Source organism: Schistocerca gregaria, chromosome 5, assembly GCF_023897955.1.
Source record: "Schistocerca gregaria isolate iqSchGreg1 chromosome 5, iqSchGreg1.2, whole genome shotgun sequence".
In the NCBI taxonomy this organism is placed as follows: domain Eukaryota; kingdom Metazoa; phylum Arthropoda; class Insecta; order Orthoptera; family Acrididae; genus Schistocerca; species Schistocerca gregaria.
Window position 1 is genome coordinate 95,201,165 of NC_064924.1, and position 15,054 is coordinate 95,216,218.

General features: G+C 42.3%; 1 protein-coding gene across 1 annotated transcript in view; it reads left to right on the forward strand.

Moving 5' to 3' along the window:
- Nucleotides 1–5,018: 5,018 nt before the first annotated feature.
- LOC126272610 (methyl farnesoate epoxidase-like) overlaps nt 5,019–15,054 on the forward strand; it is a 166,363-nt gene continuing 156,327 nt past the window's right edge. The window contains exon 1 of the mRNA XM_049975555.1: nt 5,019–5,109. The gene's annotated coding sequence lies outside the window, so the exon portion shown is untranslated. The remainder of the gene's footprint in view (nt 5,110–15,054) is intronic.

Below are 15,054 nucleotides of genomic sequence, written 5' to 3' on the forward strand. Positions count from 1 at the left end.
ACTGAAGAGCCAAAGAAACTGGTACACCTGCCTAATATCGTCTAGGGCCCCCGCGAGCACGCAGAAGTGCCGCAACACGGCTAATGTCTGAAGTAATGCTGGAGGGAACTGAAACCAAGAACCCTGCAGAACTGTCCATAAATCCGTAAGAGTACGACGGGCTGGAAATCTCTTCTGGACAACACGTCGCAAGGCATCCCAGATATGCTCAATAATGTTCACGTCTGGGGTGTTTGGTGGCCAGCGAAAGTGTCTAACTCAGTAGCTTAAACTCTGCAGCAATTCGTATTGTCCTGCTGGAATTGCCCAATTCGGTTAGACTGCACAATGGACATGAATGGATGCAGGTGCTCAGACAGGATTCTTAAGTACCTGTCACCTATCAGAGTCGTATCTAGACTTATCAGGGGTCCCATATCATTCCAACTGTACACGCCCCATATTATTGCAGAGCCTCCACCAGCTTGAACAGTCCCCCGCTGGCGTGCAGGGTCCTTGGCTTCATAAGGTTGTCTCCATGCCCGTACACGACCATACGCTCGGTACAATTTAAAACGAGACTCGCCCGACCAGCAACTTGTTTCTGGTCATCAACGGTCCAATGTCGGTATTGAAGGGCTCTGGCGAGGCGTAAAGCTTTGTATCGTGCAGTTATCAAGAGCACACGAGCGAGCCTTCGGCTTCGCTAGCGCAAATCAATGATGTTCTGTTGAATGGTTTGCACGCTGACATTCGTTGATGGCCCAGCATTGATTTCTACAGCAATTTGCGGAATGGTTGCGCTTCTGTCACGTTGAACGATTCTCTTCAGGCATCCTTGGCCCCGTTCGTGCAGGATCTAATCCCGGCGCAACGGTGTCGGAGATTTGATGTTTCACCGGATTCCTGATATTCATGGTACACTTGTGAAATGATCGTATGGGAAACTCCCCACTTTATCGCTACCTCGGAGATGGTGCGTCCCATCGCTCGTGCGCCGACTACAACAACACGTTCAAACCCACTTAAACCTTGATAACATGCCATAGTAGGAACAGTAACCGGTCTAACAACTGCGCCAGACACTTGTTGTGTTACATAGGCGTTGCCGACCGCAGAACCGTGATCTGCCTGTTTACATATCTTTGTATTTGAATACGCATGCCTATAGCAGTTTCTTTGGTGCTTCAGTATATACAGGGTGGTCCATTGGTCGTGAACGGGCCAAATATCTCACGAAATAAGCCTCAAACGAAAATACTACAAAAAACGAAACTCGTCTAGCTTGAAGGGGGGAACCAGATGACGCTATGGTTGACCCGCTAGATGGCGCTGCCATAGGACAAACGGATATCAACTGCGTTTTTTAAAATAGGAACCCCTATTTTTTATTACATATTCGTGTAGTACGTAAAGAAACATGAATGTTTTAGTTTGACCACTTTTTTCGTTTTGTGACAGATGGCGCTGTAATAGTCACAATTTTAGACCGAACAGTTGGTAACAGGTTTTTAAAATTAAAATACAGAACGTAGGTACGTTTCATAATTTTATTTCGGTTGTTCCAATGTGATACATGTACCTTTGTGAACTTATCATTTCTGAGAACGCATGCTGTTACAGCGTGATTACCTGTAACTACCACATTAATGCAATAAATGCTCAAAATGATGTCCGACAACGTGAATGCATTTGGCAAAACGTGTAACTACATTTCTCTCAACAGTGAGTACTTCGCCTTCCGTATTGTTCGCACATGCATTGACAATGCGCTGACGCATGTTGTCAGGCGTCGTCGATGGATCACGGTAGCAAATATCCTTCAACTTTCACACAGAAAGAAATCCGGGGACGTCAGATCCGGTGAACGTGTGGGCCATGGTATGGTGTTCGACGACCAATCCACCTGTCATGAAATATGTTGTTCGATACCGCTTCCATCATGTTGGAAGTAATCGCCATTCTGCCATGCAGTGAAACATCTTGTAGTAACATCGGTAGAACATTACGTAGGAAATCAGCATACATTGCACCATTTAGATTGCCATCGATGAAATGGGGGCCAATTATCCTTCCTCCCATAATGCCGCACCATACATTAACCCGTCAAGGTCGCTGATGTTTCACTTGTCGCAGCCGTGGATTTTCCGTTGCCCAGTAGTGCATATTATGCCTGTTTACGTCACCGCTGTTGGTGAATGACGCTTCGTCGCTAAATAGAAAGCGTGAAAAAAATCTGTCATCGTCTCGTAATTTCTATTGCGCCCAGTGTCAGAACTGTACACGACGTTCAAAGTCATCGCCATGCAATTTCTGGTGCATAGAAATATGGTACGGGTGCAATCGATGTTGAAGTTGCATTCTCAACACCGACGTTTTTGAGATTCCCGATTGTCGCGCAATTTGTCTGCTACTGATGTGTGGATTAGTCGCGACAGCAGCTAAAACACCTACTTGGGCACCATCATTTGTTGCAAGTCGTGGTTGACGTTTCATATGTGGCGTAACACTTCCTGTTGCCTTAAATAACGTAACTATCCGGCGAACGGTCCGGACACTTGGATGATGTCGTCCAGGATACGGAGCAGCATACATAGCACACGCCTGTTGGGCATTGTGATCACAACAGCCATACATCAACACGATATCGACCTTTTCCGCAATTAGTAAACGGTCCATTTTAACACGGGCAATGTTTCTAGAATGAAATTTTCACTCTCCAGCGGAGTGTGCTCTGATATGAAACTTCCTGGCAGAGTAAAACTGTTTTCCGGACAGAGACTCGAACTCGGGACCGAATTCGAGTCTCAGTCAGGCACACAGTTTTAATCTGCCAGGAAGTTTCACGGGTAATGTATCACGAAACAAATACCGTCCGCACTGGCGGAATGTTACGTGACACCACGTACGTATACGTTTGTGACTATTACAGCACCACCTATCACAAAGCGAAAAAAGTGGTCCAACTAAAATATCCATATTTCTTTACGTACCCCACGAATATGTAATAAAAATGGGGGTTCTTATTTTTTAAAAAAAGCAGTTGATATCCGTTTGTTCTACGGCAGCGCCATCTGGCGGGCCAACCATAGCGTCTTTCCCCCTTGAAGCTAGACGAGTTTCGTTCTTTGTAGTTTTTTCGTGTGATGCTTATTTCGTGAGATATTTGGCCCAGTCACTATCAATGGACCACCCTGTATATGAAACTACCAGTTTATCTACCTTGTACTCCATTATTCTTAGTTCTTTTGAACTTTTCGATATTTTAAGTATATACACAGTGTGTTACAAAAAGGTACTGCCAAACTTTCAGGAAACATTCCTCACACATAAATAAAGGAAAGATATTATGTGGACATGTGTCCGGAAACGCTTATGTTAGAGCTCATTTTAGTTTCGTCAGTATGTACTGTACTTCCTCGATTCACCGCCAGTTGGCCCAATTGAAGGAAGGTAATGTTGACTTCGGTGCTTGTGTTGACATGCGAGTCATTGCTCTACAGTACTAGCATCAACAGGTTAGTGTTCATCACGAACGTGGTTTTGCAGTCAGTGCAATGTTTACAAATGCGGAGTTGGCAGATGCCCATTTGATGTATGGATTAGCATGGGGCAATAGCCGTGGCGCGGTACGTTTGTATCGAGACAGATTTCCAGAACGAAGGTGTCCCGACAGGAAGACGTTCGAAGTAATTGATCGGCGTCTTAGGGAGCACGGAACATTCCAGCCTATGACTCGCGACTGGGGAAGACCTAGAACGACGAGGACACCTGCAATGGACGAGGCAATTCTTCGTGCAGTTGACGATAATCCTAATGTCAACGTCAGAGAAGTTGCTGATGTACAAGGTAACGTTGACCACGTCACTGTATGGAGAGTGCTACGGGAGAACCAGTTGTTTCTGTACCATGTACAGCGTGTGAAGGCACTATCAGCAGCTGATTGGCCTCCACGGGTACACTTCTGCGAATGGTTCATCCAACAATGTGTCAATCCTCATTTCAGTGCAAATGTTCTCTTTACGGATGAGGCTTCATTCCAACGTGATCAAATTGTAAATTTCCACAATCAACATGTGTGGGCTGACGAGAATCCGCACGCAATTGTGCAATCACGTCATCAACACAGATTTTCTGTGAACGTTTGGGCAGGCATTGTTGGTGATCTCTTGATTGGGCCCCACGTTCTTCTAGCTACGCTCATTGGAGCATGTTATCATGATTTCATACGGGATACTCTACCTGTGCTGCTAGAACATGCGCCTTTACAAGTACGACACAACATGTGGTTCATGCACGATGGAGCTCCTGCACATTTCAGTCGAAGTGTTCGTACGCTTCTCAACAACAGATTCGGTGACCGATGGATTGGTAGAGGAGGACCAATTCCATGGCCTCCAGGCTCTCCTAACCGCAACCCTCTTCACTTTCATTTATGGAGGCATTTGAAAGCTCTTGTCTACGCAACTCCGGTTCCAAATGTAGAGACTCTTCGTGCTCGTATTGTGGACGGCTGTGATACAATATGACATTCTCCAGGGTTGCATCAGCGCACCAGGGATTCCATGCGACGGTGGGTGGATGCATGTATCCTCGCTAACGGAGGACATTTTGAACATTTCGTGTAACAAAGTGTTTGAAGTCACGCTGGTACGTTCTGTTGCTGTGTGTTACCATTCCATGATTATTGTGATTTGAAGAGCAGTAATAAAATGAGCTCTAACGTGGAAAGTAAGCGTTTCTGGACACATGTCCACGTAACATATTTGCTTTCTTTGTGTGTGAGGAATGTTTCCTGAAAGTTTGTCCGTACGTTTTTGTAACACCCTGTACACTCTTAAAATATTATTTCCTTATGCTTGTTAATCGTCAAGAACCTGTGCACCTCATCTTCCACCTAAATAGAAGAGTGGTTAGAGTACGTCAGTTGCAACACTAGTAAGCGAATGTGCGCGGAGAGCAGCTGCTGTAGATAAGACGGTCACGGCCAAGAGCACGCCAAGTCTGCCGAGTCACAGCACTGTGCCGTGAGGGAGGTCGCGTCCAAACCGAGCGAGCTCGTCTCGCCAGTAGCAGAGCGGCCGGCTTGCAGAACACAACGGCTGGCGGCGGCGCGGCCGGCTCGCAGATGTGAGTAAGCGCACACGGCATGGCCAACATCTTGTTTCTGAACACTTCAGCTCGCGCCAAAAGCCTCGATTGCACAAAGAGGTTCATTCGTTTCACGGTACCGGTTACTTTACCAAACGCTGCACATGTAACGCGTTTCATGTACGAGTACTGTAAGTATCGGTCTTTACTAGACGTGCTGAATCATCAAAAATGTCGACGTGGGGGAAAGGTGCGGAGGTGTAGAGTGGGCAGGGGCAGCGGGAGGGAAAGGGACAAGAGAAGCTGTAAGAGGCTACAGCAAAGTGCTTTACATCGAGTGTGTTCTGACGCTGTGATTACTTAACCTAATCGCCAGCAATGAAGATTGTGTAGCGCACATTTTTGTGCCGTTAGCTACTATGAATGAGCCTCTGTGTCTTGTGACTTGTGGTACTGCGGTTGTGACGTTTCTCACGTCAACAACAGAACGGGTGTCTTTGTGTGATGGAGACTTTTTTTGCTCGCACTTTATGGGATAGGCGTGGGTCTTGTGTAGTCCCTCTATTGCGACTATTTATGTTTCATATTATTCCTACCCTACCTCACCATTCAACATTTTTTCCCATTTTTTTCCGTTACGCATGTGAAGCTGTGCCACGTTTTGTGAATGTTGAACATAGCACGTGGTGCACTAAAACGGAGAATGATGGTTGTTAAATTATTAGCGAACTGTACCAAGAATACATAATGCATATACAACACTGAAAAATGCCGGCCGTTGTGGCTGATTGGTTCTAGGCGCTTCAGTCTGGAACCGCGCGAACGCTACGGTCGCAGGTTCGAATCCTTCCTCGGGCATGGATGTGTGTGATGTCCTTAGGTTAGTTAGGTTTTTAGTTGTCCTAAGTTCTAGGGGACTGATGACCTCAGATGTTAAGTCGCATAGTGCTCAGAATCATTTGAACCATTCGAATTTGAACTATTTTTGAACATAGAAAAATAGAATCAACATTTACGATTCCCCATGTGAGAGCGATACCGAGTCAGAAGCTGATGTAAACCACGTCTTTTCCCCGTGTTCCACATTTGACAACGAACCATCGGAACTTATGAACACTTTTAGAGTATGGGTTACCTCCTATTTCAATCAGCGTCCTCTCTTTACGTTTCTAAAGATATTCGCCAGTATATATTAGTCATCAGTTTGTTAAGAGTATAGGGTAAAATCTGTGGGACTCATATTTTCATTTATCTGTATCACTTATTATTAAATTTAAGAAACAGTGTGTATTGATAACATTAATATGTCCCATTTACTCATCGTTCTATTTGTTAAACATCTCTTGTACAAAGGTTTACCGCTTGAGCATTCAATTATTTAAATATGCATTTTTGTATTTCTCTCTGTACAATTAGGTATTCAATGTAACCACGTGTTCTCGATGGGGAAATAGAGTACAAACTCTGAGAACCAAATAAAACTAACAACAAAGCACGGGAAAAACATTTAAAGAACTGCAGTAGAAATATTCGACTAAAGCTTCACTCAGAAACTTAAGGCCACATCACCTAACAGCTAACGAGCACAAGGCGTGGCCCCATCATAGAAACGTGTAAGAGCCTATCTCACGAAAAAGGTAAATGGTTAAACGTGAATAAATTTTGTATGCCACACTTGTGGCTGGCTACTGTATTTATGTCATTGTTCTTCTAAAATGATAAACTGGTCTTTCATTTTCTTCCAGGAGCGTGGTTGTATAGTAAATATTACGTTTCATTTGGGATCGCTTGTTTCAATCAATTTATTACATTGTACAACTAATTCACGTTCTTCAGAATAGCTATATTCAATGTGGCATTCCTTAAGATCATATGCATGTTTCTGATTTGCTCCCAGGAGGTGATTTCAACAGTCTCCGTGGGACTTTGTAGTGGATCGGTTGGAATCTGTTCTGTTATGACGCTGAGGCTGTGTCCCGCATTGTGCCGCCATTAACTATTGCCGGGAAGATTATGGATCTGCATAGTCCTAATTTGGTTTCTCTTTCCGATTCGAAACTAACAAGAAAGCGTGCCAATGCTTTCACCGTCTGTAGAAAAGTAATTACTTTCGGAGTATTGTCAACCTTGAAGAAAATTTGTTGATTTAATACGATTCTGGGGCATTTAACATTTGTTAATCATGCGATGTTTCTGTAGCTGATTCTGATGTTGCCACGAAGGTGCAGCGACTTTTTTGAGAAGTATGTATTTTTACTTTCATCATTGTTGATTGACACTTTGTTTTTTCTACACTGATTTGCGGTGACGTTCACTTGTTATGCAGCGTTTGTTGCTCGTATGCATCACTGTATCATCCGCGTATTCTGCTAGCTGTGCTTGTTACTGTGGGATGCCTTTTCTTTAGCTGATGAAAAGGGTAGAGACAGTACTAACCCTTGTAGGAGACCAGTTTTTATTTTTATTGTCTCTGACTTCTTCTCGTCTATGGATCAATGATTTTTCCGTTGCGTGGAAACTGTCATCTTAGTATGTAGTCCGGTATTTTGATCTGAGTAACTTATCTTCACAATCTCTACATAGTTTGTCGAAGGGCTTGTTCCAATCCATGAAGACCGGCGCTGTCGGTACTGATGCGTTGAAATTTTTTGTTGTGTTTTCCACTAAACGTGGAGTTTGCATTTTTCTGATAATTTAGTTTTAAACTCGAACTATCCTAGTCTATGTGAAATACTATTGTGTACGTTGTAGGATTCGATCCCACTACGATTGTTGGCCTGGTTTCAAATCTAGGAATGAATAAAACTACAACTACTACTATTACTACTACTACCACAAGCAAAGACGAATCACTGAAAAGTACCAGCGAAACAAAAATTAGATCATTGGACTACGTTGGATTCGAATCTTATTGATCGAAACTGGCTGGCAGGCTGATACTGAAATACCAACAGATTTTATAATAAGGAACAATGAATAAATAAAAAAGACTGAGATGCAGATAAATTAACTGTTATTTTTGTCCGTGTAAGTGTACCGTAGCGGAAACCATCAATCTAAAGTAGGATTAAAGAATAACAAGAATATGTCTCTAGTAACTATGTACGTATTACAAATTTTTTTGTACAGGTGTCACTGAACAAATTGCAAGTTTTTACCGTAACATCTGATTCGGGTTTTTAAGCACTTATTAGCCGCTGAACAGAAGATAACCCTTCTAATTCTCAGTTACAGCTTTTTTGAGCGAAACAGATACTGCTTTGTCCTGCAGGGAACTGCCGATGTCAAGTAGTTGCATAAGACGAAATTGCGAATCAGGTGTACCGCCAAAAATCTGAATGTTGTCCTTGATGAATGCATTTTTAATTATGAAATTAATAGTGCGAAGAAAGAAACATAAACGGTTAATTATTTATTATTATTCAGTACTGACCTAAACCCTTAATGACTACAACGACAAGAAACTAAAGGGTTTTTGGTAGCGAGAGAGATGACTGGCTTTACAAAAGATAACTTAACGAAATTTATAAGAATGGTTGGCTTTCTCTTCGGAGATCATGTTTTCATTTCTGAACTGAGCAATGCGAAAACTTCACCACATCAGAAGGAGTAATGGATATTTTTAAATGAGCCTTGTATTTAGAAAAAAATGTCTGTCTTTCTATTCTAAGTTAACAGCTTTCTGATAATTCAGCACCACTAACGAACCTGGAGGTGAAACCATCAAGAGACTCCAACATCATAGAAATCAAGTTTTTATTGACATACGGTTGAAGACCCTGCACAATTAAAGGCAACTATGGTTAGATACTAATTTTTGCGCCTTCAAGCCATGATCGCCTTGTAGTAATCACCTGCTTTCAGGTGACAGACACTTATTGCCAGAACAGACACATAACGTCGTATTGCATCCTAAGGTGGACACATAAAAGAACATGAACGGCGAGTCTTCGTATAACAGAAGTTAGCGACACAATTCACTATAAGAACGCTATTATTTACATGTAGGATGTGGATGCATGACAGGATGAAATGGTTCAAATGGCCCTGAGCACTATGGGACTTAACTTCTCAGGTCATCAGTCCCCTAGAACTTAGAACCACTTAAACCTAACTAACCTAAGGACATCACACACACCCATACCAGAGGCAGGATTCGAACATGCGACCGTTGCGGTCGTGCGGTTCCAGGTTGTAGCGCCTAGAACCGCTCGGCCACCCCGGCCGGAATGACAGGATGAATTAACGCAAATGTCTACTAGTAAATAAACTCATATGACTTCCATTTAACGAGACAAGCAAGCTATTCCAAGGACACGTAAGAAGTCAAACTGGTCTCTGCGTCAAGTCCTTGAGAGCGCAAGAAAAGTAGGTTCGTAACTTGCCACGATTGACTGGTCAGTTGAAAAAAACTTTTAGCGATGAAATTGTCTGCAGATGTGCAGTTCTGAAGCTGCGAGCTTGTAGCAGGTCGTACGAGTGCTGTGTCCTATGATGTATGGTGTTCTGTTAAACAAATCTTGTAAAAAAACTGTCTTTCGTGCTTATAAGGTACCTCTAACATCTGTAGCTTAATGATATATGGGTCACGCAAGGATCTGCGTATAATATACTGACGAACCAATACATCATGGCAGTCTGTTTAATAGTTTTTTGGTCTGTCTTTGAAACGATTCTGCGTTACATGGATTCAGTGGTATGTTTCTGAAGCTATGAGGTGTGATCAAAAAGTAACTGGAAGTTTTGTACAGTACCTTTATCTATTCAACAACATCAACTTTGACCCCTTCAAAGCAATCTTCCTCGGATATAATACAATTGGACAATTGCGTTTTCCAATGTTGGAAGCACTTCTGGAACTTACTTTTCGAAATACTATTCAGCTCTTTCAGCGATTCTGCTTTTATTGCACAAATGGTGGCAGAACGGCGTCCTTTCATGCTTCTGTTCAGTCTGGGGAATAGAAAGAAGTCACAGGGGGCCATGTCCACCGAATACTCTGGCAACTTTTTTTTTTTTTGCCAAAAAATCACGAGCAAGCATTGAGATATGAGAGGGAGCATTAACGTGATACAATTTCCACGAGTGGTTTTGCCATAAATCTAATCGTTTTCTTCGAACTGCTTCAAGCAAACGGCACATAAGTTCCAGATAGTATTCCTTACTGACCGTACGACCGTAAGGCAAGAACTCGTGATGCACTGTTCCATTGTAATCGAAGAAAACGTTGGGAAGAACCTTCTCATGTAACGGGAACTTGTCGATTTTATTTCGGTCTTGGCTCTACAGGTAGTTTCCGTACGAACGACTGGGTGTTGACTTCCACGTCATAGCCATGTAGCCATGTTTCGTCACCTGTTATAACTTCCTTTAGAAATTCTGTATCGTTGTCGACTTCGTTCACAGTTCCTGAGCGATGTCTGTGCGACGACGTTTCCGGTCGAAATTCACCAATTTAGAACAAACTTTGCTGCTACACGTTTCATGACCAAAACATCCGGAAAAATTGCTTGGCGTGTGCCAGAGAATATGGCAACATCATCAGCAGCCTCTCTGATAGTGATTCGGAGATCTTTCCGGAACCATTTTTTTTTTCTGTTTCCACACTGTCGTTAGCAATTGATACGTTAGAGCGTCCGTGGCGCTCGTCGTCTTCTACGTTTTCTCCATCCTCTTTGAAACGTTTATACCACTAGCAAACTCATGTCGTACTGATAGCGGATTGGCCAAAAAGCAACAGTCAACATTGCGAATGCGGTGCTGCACTTCATTCCATTTCTGAAACAAAATTTAATGCAAATTATTTGACCCATCTTCGCCGAAGGCTCGAAAACACGTATAATCCTTTCGACTGTTAGCAATAAACTAAATATCCAAAACAGATGAAAATGCAGACATGTCAGGTGTAGAAGCGTGATACCAGAATTTTGTTGCAATAATTACACATCTGTGGTTTCAAACTGATAAACAATATTTTATTAAAAATTATCTCCATTGCTATTTATACGTTTCTCCCACCTCTCCGGCACGATACGAATGCCCCGCCAAAAAAACAGTTCTTTTGAAGCGAACTAGTCAGCGAGCCACTTCTGCACATTTTCATACGAATTGAAGCGTTATTCAGCGACAGCGTGTCCCAGTGATACAAATAGATGAAAATCGGACGGAGCCAAGTCTGGAGCATAAGCCGAATACCCTGGTATTTCGCAACTGAACGCCTCTATCGTTTCCCTTACCCATCTTGCTGTGTGTTATGAGTACTTATCATGGAGCAAAATGACTTTGTGTTGCCTTTTACCATATTCCGGCGGTTTTTCACGTAATGCTCGATTTAAATCGATCATTTGCTGTTGGTAGCGATCAGTGATTCAGTTGTTCCGCGAGTTCCAGTTGAGTTCTACATCCAAACACGCATGCGATTCGATGTCTTCGAACTTTTTCGGTGGTTTCCCGCACTCGTCGTTTCTCACGTCAAAATCACCACTTTTAAATTTTTTTAACCACTTGAAACACTGTGTTTTCCCAAGAGTGTGTTCGCCGAAAGCTTCGACTAGCATTCGATGCGATTATGCAGCAGTTTTCTTCAAATGCTAACAGAAAACCAATGCCGTCCGCAAACCGTAGTTCGTTGGCAGAAAATCCGAGATGTTTTCGGGTTTGAAGCAGATAGCGATGTATGGGACTTTGGTTACTGTGTGTTGACATTTGTCGTCAGCCATTACAGGAAGCAGATGGCGCTGCAGATGTCTCACGGGCCCTACACCGATGGCTAGTGTCATCTACAGGGAAATTACGGTTTCAAACTTGTACACCTGGTACATCGGGAACATGTGTACCAACAAGATAAAAAGAGTTTTTTTTAAATCGGATGTATAAAGGCCGCGAAATCAAAAAAAATCCCTTTACTTTTTGAGCACGCCTCGGAAACCAGATGCTCACGCACAAATGTGACCTTGTGATACGGACAGTTATCGTGCTGCAGTCTGCAGCTCGTGGTCTTGCGGTGGCGTTCTCGCTTCCCGCGCACAGGGTCCCGGGTTCGATTCTCGGCGAGGTCAGGGATTTTCTCTGACTCGAGATGACTGGGTGTTGTGTGTCAGCTAAAAAGGACTTGCAATTTCGGCGGCCGAACACCCCGCATGGGGTCTCCCGGCCAACGATGCCGTACGATCATTTCATTTCATCGTGCTGGAAGACGCCATCGGCATCGGGAAGACACGAAACACAAAGGGATGCAGGTGCTCCGCAATAATGTTGACGTAGTCCATAGCTGCTGTTGGTGTCTTCGATTGTTACCATAGGTGCCATGGAAGCCAAAGTGAATGTCCCTCATGGCATAGTGTAATGTTGTTGCATTAATTTGTTCTGAAAGCGGTGCTGATAGACAATAAAAGCTGGTTAAAAGCTGTGAGCTGTCTGGGGAAGTTAACCTTGCATTACTGAGCAACTGTTTCACCAGGTATCCAGTCTAGCTTACCAAATTCCCAACCAGACTAACATTAATTATAATCTTTTAATCGTCATACGACAACCGGTGATATATATATAGAAAGAGAATTTAAATAAAAAGAAATAAATCAATTTATTTTTTGACATTTATTTTAACATTGATCATTGAAATTTCAGCATATTAAACTTGATTCATAACTAAACTGGTGCCTTATTTAGGATTGGGAAAATGTGAGTTTGTAATCTTACGGGACACATCAAATATGGAGCCAAGATTGGGAGACTGCATACAACACTGCATTCATAAAATAACACACAAAGAACGTTGAAACATATGCAAGAGGAAATTAACCACAACCAACCGATTTAATTTTCACCCAAAGAAGTTACGTTCGTAGCGCAATCCTGTCCATCATGTAATTACCATACACTGATATACTAAATTCATACTAACTCTCCGTGAAATCTTCTCGAAAAGAATTGCTGAGGGCTACTTTGATGCTTACACCACATGCTTCACGTGGTCAACTTGGTTTACACAAAGAGTGTAACTCCACAATAATTTTGATAATTAAAATAAATTACATCGAAACGCAATTTACAAAAGAAAAACCTCGAACTGGTTAATATCGTCTTACTATTAACCTGATGGGTCAAACAATTGTATAAGCATGTTGTACTGGTCTCACAAAGTACACCCCACGTGGATTGAACATAAAGGAAAGTTGCTATATTGAAAAATATTGTCAAGACGAGACGTTATAATCTCACGCACATTCGCATTTAAGATTGATGATCTTAGTTAGAGTTACTGATCAACACGTGTTTCCACTTTACTCACAAAGTAGTAACAAAGCAACTACCGGAAGATATTCCGAACTTCACACTCGAATTGCACTGCGACGCAATTTAAGATAACATTAGATATTTTAGAGCTAAACCTGAAATAAAGGTGATTAAACTATCAGTTAGGCTGAACTTAAGAAATTCATTGTCCTACGGACTTAGCAGACACGCGCTTAGCCGGAGATCTTACCACTTCAGACGCTCGCCGCAGACAGACTGACCTGGTCTCCTACCGAACGTGCTTAACAGATACAAACGGAAGTGACCAGAGAGGCAGCTTCCTATACCAACATGACGAAGGACGGACAGGACCATACTAAGAATAGAAACCTCTCTGCTTTTAGAAAGCGTAGCTACCTGTTTCGACGTTGGTCCTACTGTTCTCTAGCAGACAGGCTTGTCTGCCACCATCCAGCATGGAACTCGAAATACATTTGCTCATTCATCCTCTCACACAGAAGGGAAGGGGGATGACAGTATCTTATCATATACAGTATTTAAAGAAAGAGGATGTAGGTTCCGTATGAGACTGTGTGACATGAATTACATATAAACTGTGTTTTAAAGTGTAGTAGTGTGACAGATCGTTCTTGTTTATGTGTAAAAGTAACACTTTTCACTGCTCAGTCTCCTCCCAGACAGTCAGAAACAACACAATAAGTTTAGAAGAGGAATTTATGCCGTAAATGACAACAGATTTAAGAAATTAACATGAAAGAAATCCAACAGAGACCTTTCAATAGTACTGCTCCAATTGGTCTGTGTCCTTGGCTCGGAAGATGTTTCGACAGCTGTTCGCCTGGATGACGGCGTATACGGAGATAAGACCATAGTCGTGGTGTAACAAGAAACGTGAACCACCCGGACAGGCGTCACTATCGTGTTGATCCCACGCCCATTGCAGTCGTAACTGATGTCGTTGGGTCAACATGATAACACGTAAGCGATCGTTCTGCTGCGCAATATTCAACAAATTGCTCCGAAATAGTCGTGCCTGCACTAACTCCGTACTAGGAATGGAAAACCGACCGGTTTAACTGATATCGGTATTTTAGTTCTACACAACCAGTGTTTTCCTATATTTGGTTCAGCTCGGTTATAACAGCTATTTTTTATTTTTTACTGAAAACGAAATAAAAAACCGAAATATCAAATAGCAGCAGTGCTAAAATGTTTCGTTTTTAAATATTTTTTTAAAAAAAAGGGAGTTATTTTTACCCATTAAATTTGCATTGATTTGGAATATTGCGTTATTACGGGAAATCGGGAAAGAGACCAGTGCTATTTTGATAACAGTGCCGTATAAAATGTATAAAATTCTCGTGTCACAGTGTTAGTTGCCACACTCTTCCGAAACGGCAGGATCGATCAGAATGAAATTTTACATGTATATTCGGTAGGTCTCAGAATCGGTCGTAATCTATTTTTCACACCCCTAAGTGATAAAGGTGGTCCATCCCAAAAATGTTTTCTTATTTTTTGAACAGAACTTTTTATTTTTATTTTTTTATGGTGTGGCATTAAAAAATACACAACCCCAAATTTTCACCCTTTTAACGCAACTCCTGTTTTTTAATAGCTATTTTAGTAACTGAATCATTTTCAACCCCAGTCGATAACTGATCAATTATCACTTGATCAGTTATCCCCGCCAGGTGTCTACCGGTGATAGTCTTTCACTATTCGATA